General features: G+C 44.5%; 1 pseudogene; it reads left to right on the top strand.

Moving 5' to 3' along the window:
- Window positions 1-1,185: 1,185 nt before the first annotated feature.
- Window positions 1,186-2,724, top strand: LOC144948250 (cytochrome P450 2F2 pseudogene; annotated as a pseudogene).
- The last annotated feature ends 4,854 nt before the right edge of the window (window positions 2,725-7,578 follow it).

The following is a 7,578-nucleotide window of genomic DNA, read 5'->3' as shown; positions in this document are numbered from 1 at the left end:
TTGTTTAGTCCACTGGTAGGCTGAAGAGCCATCACAACCATATTTACCAGGTACAATATTGAATTTGAAACTACGTTAAACATCAGGACAAAATCTCTAAAAATTCTGACTAACAATCTAAGATGTCTGAATCTCTGAGTTACTTTAAATCAGTGTCATGACCTCATAGGAACACCCAATGAGATTTTTATTATATAGGCAGACCTTGTTTAACATTCAAGAGGCATTCCTGAAGTGAGAGCAAATTGAAATAGCGCTTAAAGGGTTAATTATATTATTGTGTATGTGGAGATGCGTTCCCGACATTTTTATTTTTTTAATATAAGCAATATGAGGGCTTCATTGGGGTATTGGTAATAGTGCTAATAATAATAATGCTAAGACGAGGTTGGAGCTGCTCCGCTTCCAATTAGGGTCTTAGTGATGCCCTCAGTTAAATTTCTGTGGTGAGGATTCTTTTAGGTGGAGCCTGAGACTTTATACTGGTCTCGTGAGTTCTCATCTGGCTAAACAAACTGTAAAAACGTTGGAAGAAATATATATATATTTTTTTACAGAAATAATCGTGACCACAAATAGTTTGATTTGTGGGGAGGGGGGGGGAGTCTGAGTGAAGAATGGGGAAAGGTATATTTTCTCACTCTTAAGCGCTTTATGTTTTGATTTCATTTTTTTGTTATAAAAAATACTTTTCTCCAGGACAAGAGCACTATAACGAATCAGAATTATATGGGATCGAGCTAAGCGAGGTCTGCCTGAATGTTAACCATTACAAATGCATGTATTAACATTTTAATAATAATATATGTGGACCAATGATTAACATATGCATTACTCACTATAAAAACTGAACATACTAGCTTGTATCAGAATAGCATTTTTACTGAAGCTTATGATTAAATATATCAACTGCTTTAAAAAAAGTATATGCTTCCAAGCCACACTTTATTTCACAATGTCACCTCAATTAAAGTTATGATATCTATATAAATGGATTCCCTCATTATTACTTGTCTGAATATTCTGGTAGAATTAGGCGAGTAAACCGCTGCCTAATTCTGCTTAGTGTAGTGTCCTCATAAATAGGCTATGCATGTGTCTGTGTGTGCAGACAACTTTTGGTGCACCCTACTACTTGAGCTGTGCGTTCACTCTGCTGACTGCTCTACAACACAGAACGACAAGATGGGGCAGCTGGCTGATGATGTCGCAACTTCGCCAGAATGGAAATCCTTGATAATGAGTCAAGTGCTGATCAGCCTGGCCCTGATCTGTATAGTGTTCCTAACTGTACGGGCTGCCCTGCAAGTGGTGGGGTCAACAATCTGCCCAGTGGGCTTCCCTCCTGGTCCTAAACCATTACCGCTGCTGGGGAACATCACTGCCTTAAGTTGCAAGAATCCCCACATTGGCATGCAAGAATTGGCCAAAAAATATGGAGAAGTCTGTACCATAATGATGGGGAGTACGCCTGTTGTGTTGGTGAGCGGCTACCAGGCAGTCAAAGAGGTCCTGGTGAATCGAGGTCACGAGTTTGCTGACCGACAAATAACTCCCCTTTTTACTAAACTCACTCACAACATTGGTATCGCATTAGCACCCTATGGAGACGCATGGAAGCAGCAGCGCCGATTTGCTTTGTCAACATTGCGCAATTTTTGCTTCGGAAAGGCAACAATAGTCGACAAAATATTGATAGAAGCGAGGTACCTAATAGAGACTTTCAAACAGGAAACCTCAGCGTTTGACCCTAAATGTAATTTAAACAATGCTGTGGGCAACATAATTTGCTCCCTCCTGAACGGGATCCGATATGATTATAACAATGAGCAGTTCCAAAAGCTTACACACCTGCTTGAGCATCTCGTGCAGTTACAAGCAGAGTCGCTGGTAATACTGTGTAATGCATTCCCATTTCTGCTAAAGTTGCCTGGGCCATGGCAGAAAGTATTCCATATTCACACAAAGTTGCAATGCTTGCTCAAGGATAAAGTATCTGAGCACCGTGCCACAAGAGATCAACACAACCCCAGGGACCTGATTGACTCATATCTAGCTCAGATTGATAAGGAGAAGGACAATCCCAACAGGAGCTTTACTGACCAGACCGTCATTCTGATATTGATGGAACTTTTCATCGGTGGCATGGAGACTACCTCCAACACACTACGCTGGGGCCTCCTCTTCATGATGATGAACCCCGACATTCAAGCCCGATGTCATGAGGAGATTGACAGAGTTGTGGGATCCGAGCGACCGCCATGTATGAAGGACAGACGCAGCCTGCCGTACTTGAATGCTGTGATCCATGAGATACAGCGCTTTGGTAACATTCTTCCATTTGGAATTTTGCACCCTACATCTAAAGATGTGCAGTTCAACGAATACTTGTTTCCAAAGGGAACCCATGTAATGGTAAACCTCATGTCTGCTTTTTACGATGACATCCACTGGAAAACACCACATAAGTTTAACCCTGATCATTTCCTTGATAAAGATGGCCAGTGTATCAAATCGGATGCTTTCCTGCCATTCCCTGCTGGTCCCCGTGTCTGTTTGGGGGAAAGTTTAGCCAAGATGGAGCTTTTCCTTTTCTTCACATCTCTCTTGCAGCACTTTGAATTTTACTGGCCCAACTCAGTCTCTCCTCCCACTTTAGCTGCCAAATTCAGTACCACTCTATCGCCACACCCCTATAAATTAGGGTTACGCATACGCAACTAATCGTAGCTAAGACAAGATTACGACCCATAGACGTCTTAATGTACGGACTTTTTTGCAAATCATGGCAATTGTCATTAGGCCAAGGTCCATAGCTAAATATTGTAATGCCCAGTTGCAGGAAGTCAATTCAAATTTAAATGATTGCAATCAATGTAAGTGATATGCAATATAATCCTTTGCTTCAATAAATATACGTATTTTAGAACTTTAATACATCGACTATACAGTTTTAATATTAATTTCAGGATTGGTCCCAGTTTCTCGTCTCCTGGAGTAATGTCTCTGTAAACATACTTACGTAAAATCATTACACTTACTATATCCATATACCAGCATAGCCATTACCTCAAACAACTCACACTATTAATGATAAAATAAAAAACAATCAATCCAAGTCTGATTAAAGTAACCTTACTATTGTGAGCTCTGAATTGAACAAGAACATAACCATTGTCCTGTCATCATTCAACTCATAATCATTCAACTGCTCACCTGCGAAGCTGACAGTGGTTATGTTCAAGTGTGGTGGCATTAAACATAAATATTGTTGCTTGATGTTTAAATTTGTGGACCACTGGTTTGTAGATGAGGACCCACTTGTGCAGCCACCGTAGATTTTTCATGCAGTGCAGGTTCGAGTAATTCCTTGGTACTCAATAAAAATACATCATGGCACAAATGTGGCATAGGGTAAGGTATCAGACATTATCCTGGCTTGTATGACTCAAACATTGTGTAATGATTAGCATACTGGACTTGCAATCCAGAGAACAATGGTTCAATTTGATATCATGGCACAGCAGTGGAAGTAGTGCAGCCTCTGTCCACCCAGCATCATTAATGGTTATACAACAATTAAGTTGATCAGCTAGTAACATGTGGTAGGGTAAACTGTGACTAGGCCCACCTCTTTAAGCACATGGAAGAGTAGGCCAAATACCCTCTGGAGTTCCCTCAAGTGTAGAGGTGTATGCTAGCAATTGCAGGCATACTCTTTTATTTTTCTTGAAAAACGAGGGGAAATTTACCCAGTTTTGTCAGATCTACAAAGTTAGGGAATCACCAGATAAACCTAAAAAAAGTCACCAGATATCGCTATTTTAACATTTGAAAGTTGCCAAAAATGTTGCCAGAAATATGTAATTTGAATGAATGAAATTACTCATATTCTTAAAATGTATTTTATTCGTAACATGTGAACATGAATGATGACGTAGATATAAATTAAATATTGTAGTTCTGCATTAATGTCAGTCAAGTTGGCTACCTGCATAGCTCCTCAGGCAGCTTTGAGCCAGCAGTCAACATCGTTCTTTACCAGCACGTTATCTTTATTGCTGTTGTTCGCATTTTAAAAAGTCACTAGACCATAGTTAGTCAACCTGATACTTTTTCATCACTTCGGAAAACTCAAAAGTCACTAAACATAGCAACACAATTACTTGGTTTGCAACACTGACCTTAACACACGGAGACTTGGGCCAACCACTGGTACCTAAAGATGACTTGTTGACCAATTAAGAGTCTACAAGTGCTGTGCAATTTATGAGTTTGTGATGGATAGTGAGTGCAATTCATTACTAAATTCCCATTGGAATTGATTACGGATTCCTGACTTTCGGAATAAGTAACCGTTAATATCATCTTTTGTATATTAACTGCTTGTGCAGATGATCAACATGTGCAGACAGTGCTGCTGAGTGCGAGAGGGTGGGTATGAAACTGGGTGATAATGTTTTGTTATTGTTTCTGATCATCCTGTGTTGCGAAATGCTATTGTAGTGAGTCACTTCTGAGACACTAATAGTAGGAGGCAACACACTTTTATTCTACACTTAGACACTTGTTCACACACGGTATAACTATAAACGGGTCTGGACTGCCGGTTCGCTGCCTGACCCACGACGCCGGAGATGAAGACATAGCATGACGGGTTCCATTCCAACGACAGACAGCCTTGATCCAGCCTCGGGACTTCCCTTTTATGCCTCCCGGCGTGGCCTGGCTCTGCCCTCGGCCACCCCCCCTTCTGGAACCCACCAGAAGATCCTGGGCTATACTCCACGTGTCCCCTCAGTCACCTTTGGCCCACATCCCTTACCTCTGGTCTATCACATACCCTGTTAGCCGGCAGGGCTGCTATGTCCTCATATCAACCAGCGCTACACACCCGAGTGACCCATTCCATGGCATTGCATGTTCTGCTGGCAGATCGGCTGTTACACCCTGCTCTGCTGGCAGATCGGCTGTTACGCCCACAATTCCCCTCTCTGTCAGAAACCATCGCTATGCGCCGTAGTGACCCATTCTATGTCACTACACAATTATGACTACCCTATCATAGTGTAGTGAGTCCAGCTGAGTCACAGACGTTGTCTTGGGAGCAACACTATTTATTCAACCAACTTCAACATAACATAACACAACCCACACTCGGGTATTGAATGCCTGTCTAACCACCCTACGGCAGACCTAGACATGGTGCGCTATCCCGGCCCGGACCACAAGCTGGGTCCCAGACCGTATGGCTAGAGGCTTCTTCTCCCCGACATTGATCTTCATCACCAACTACACGAAAGAACCCCAAACTCCTCACGGGGCCCACGTTATATCGCCCTGGGCTGGGCTGGTTCTGCCCTTCGTCCCGCCCACCTTCCAGATCTCTCGAGCTCTTTCTCAAAGGCTCCCGAGAGCTCTTTTAGACCACGTGACCGCCCAGCGGCCCCTGTCCACCGGTGGCCTCCCTCCAATATCATTCGGTCACATGTCAGCAGGTCAACCAGCGTATCATGCCCCAACGTAACCCTGGCTGGCTGACACTCCCTTTCGCTCCCTCACCGGGAACTCGCACAGCACACTGCTCGCTGTGCCTCCACACTGACGAGTGCTCCCCCAAGCCCGGCTAGGGCTGGTACTATGCGCCGTAAGTGGGCTACACATAATGTCAACACATTATCTGCCGTGCCTTCGTAAGCCCGGCACCACACAGTGACAATCACAGTCACTACAATAGAATGATGTAAGCCACGTTTGACAACACTGTACAGCAAAGCATTGCCCATCGCGGGGGTTATGTTCTTAAAAATAGCCACAATCGGCAAATCCGTTATCCGCAAACACAAAGATATATAGGCTAACGAAGGTTTGGTTCATGGTTTGGAAAACATCCCCTCCTTTTGTTTTTATATTACCCAACGTCAACCAAAACATTAAACAGGAAGTGTTTTGTATTAAATTTGATTAATATTTTCTCGTGTTAAATATAACTTATGCGGTAAATTAATAGAATGAAACAAATTACGTAGCGTACCATACACATATCTGTGTACAGTAATGTACATGACAGGACGAAAAATCGTGGAGCTGAATCCGACTGGAGGCCGGGAGCACGGGAACTGATACCAGCAAACAAGATGGAGATACAATGGCATGTGGCATCATTGCTTGCAGTACAGTTACTATGCACACAGGAATCTCGCAGTGAACTACATATCCTCCAGCAACAGGGTCGCGATTGGCGAACTGTTGCTCAATACATTTGGTGCAAAACCGAGATAGCTTCACCCATAAGAGGGAAGAATATGCATTTTCTCAACACATTCCTGCGGAGGGAGCCGATAGGAACGTTGGGTTGCTCGGTCAATGACCAGGGTCAACGGCGGCGTGGTGCATTCCGCAAATATGCCCGACTGTGAGGGCGGGCACAAGCCAGCGTGAATAGGTTAAACGTTGAGTTTTATAAGGGCACCACGGGGTGACCAGCCCCTCCCCACCCTGCCCCACCCCTCCCACCCCCCAGCCAGCCCCACCCTCCCCACCCAGCCCCTCCCCACCCAGCCCCTCCCCACCCTCCCCACCCAGCCCCTCCCCACCCAGCCCCTCCCTCCCCACCCACTCCCTCCCTGCACGACGAACGGATGGACACAATAATCCCCTGTGGGCTGGTGTAACCAGGAAGTTCCTACCAGTATCACTATCAATATCTGCCGCACGATATTAATGATTTTGAGATGCCAGTTTTTCTAAATTATCACTGATTATCGCTGTATATAGACTACAATTTTTAAAACCGATTACCTTTCATTACCGGTAACATTGTAAAAAATGATCATAAGCCATTTGCCTCTTTTTCACATATACGATATTAAAAATAAAGATAAATGTACAACTATGTGTTGCATTTCTTTGCGTGTCATCTTTTAAATGGTGTAATGGTTAACATACTTGACTTGTAATTCACCACTCGTGGTTAGTTTCTATCTCCTAGCGAGCAGTGATAACAAGTGGGGTAAGTTTATCCCTCTTGTGTCCACCCAGCCAGATATATGGGTGCAACAATATTGTAGTGGTGATACGCGCTGGGTGTATACGTCGTGTGCCAGCGCGTATGTACGGGTGTGTGTGTGGTGACGCGCGCTGACGGGGAGGAGCAGGCGTCAGTGCGCGGGTGGGGGTAGTGCTGCTGATTGGCTGTGTGCCGGTGAAGCGCTGAGAGGGAGTGATCGGGTGGCAGCGCGGTGTGATTGGTCGGGGAGTGGAAACACGCGCTGGGCGGAAACGGATCGTAGAGATAGCGCGTGGTGATTGGGTAACTGAGGAGCGGTGCCGACGTTGAGGTCCGCATCCGCTCCGTCTCCCGGGAAGAAGAGATATATAAGGTGATGCACAGAGGAGTAGGGGGGCAGAAGTGGAACCATCTAAGAATGAAGACGAAGGTGCAGAGATAGAGCCCGGAGAGGAGAGTAAAGGAGAGTAATGGAGAGTAGAGGAGAGTAAGGTATAGGTGTGTAGCCGGAGAGAGAGAACGGTCTACACGAGCTGAGTAATGTATAGTGTGTAGCCAGAGAGAGAGAA

This window comes from Lampetra fluviatilis, chromosome 3 (genome assembly GCF_964198595.1).
Source record: "Lampetra fluviatilis chromosome 3, kcLamFluv1.1, whole genome shotgun sequence".
NCBI classification, from domain to species: domain Eukaryota; kingdom Metazoa; phylum Chordata; class Hyperoartia; order Petromyzontiformes; family Petromyzontidae; genus Lampetra; species Lampetra fluviatilis.
The sequence above is the reverse complement of the archived record's forward strand: the minus strand, read 5'-3'. Positions and strand labels throughout refer to the sequence as shown.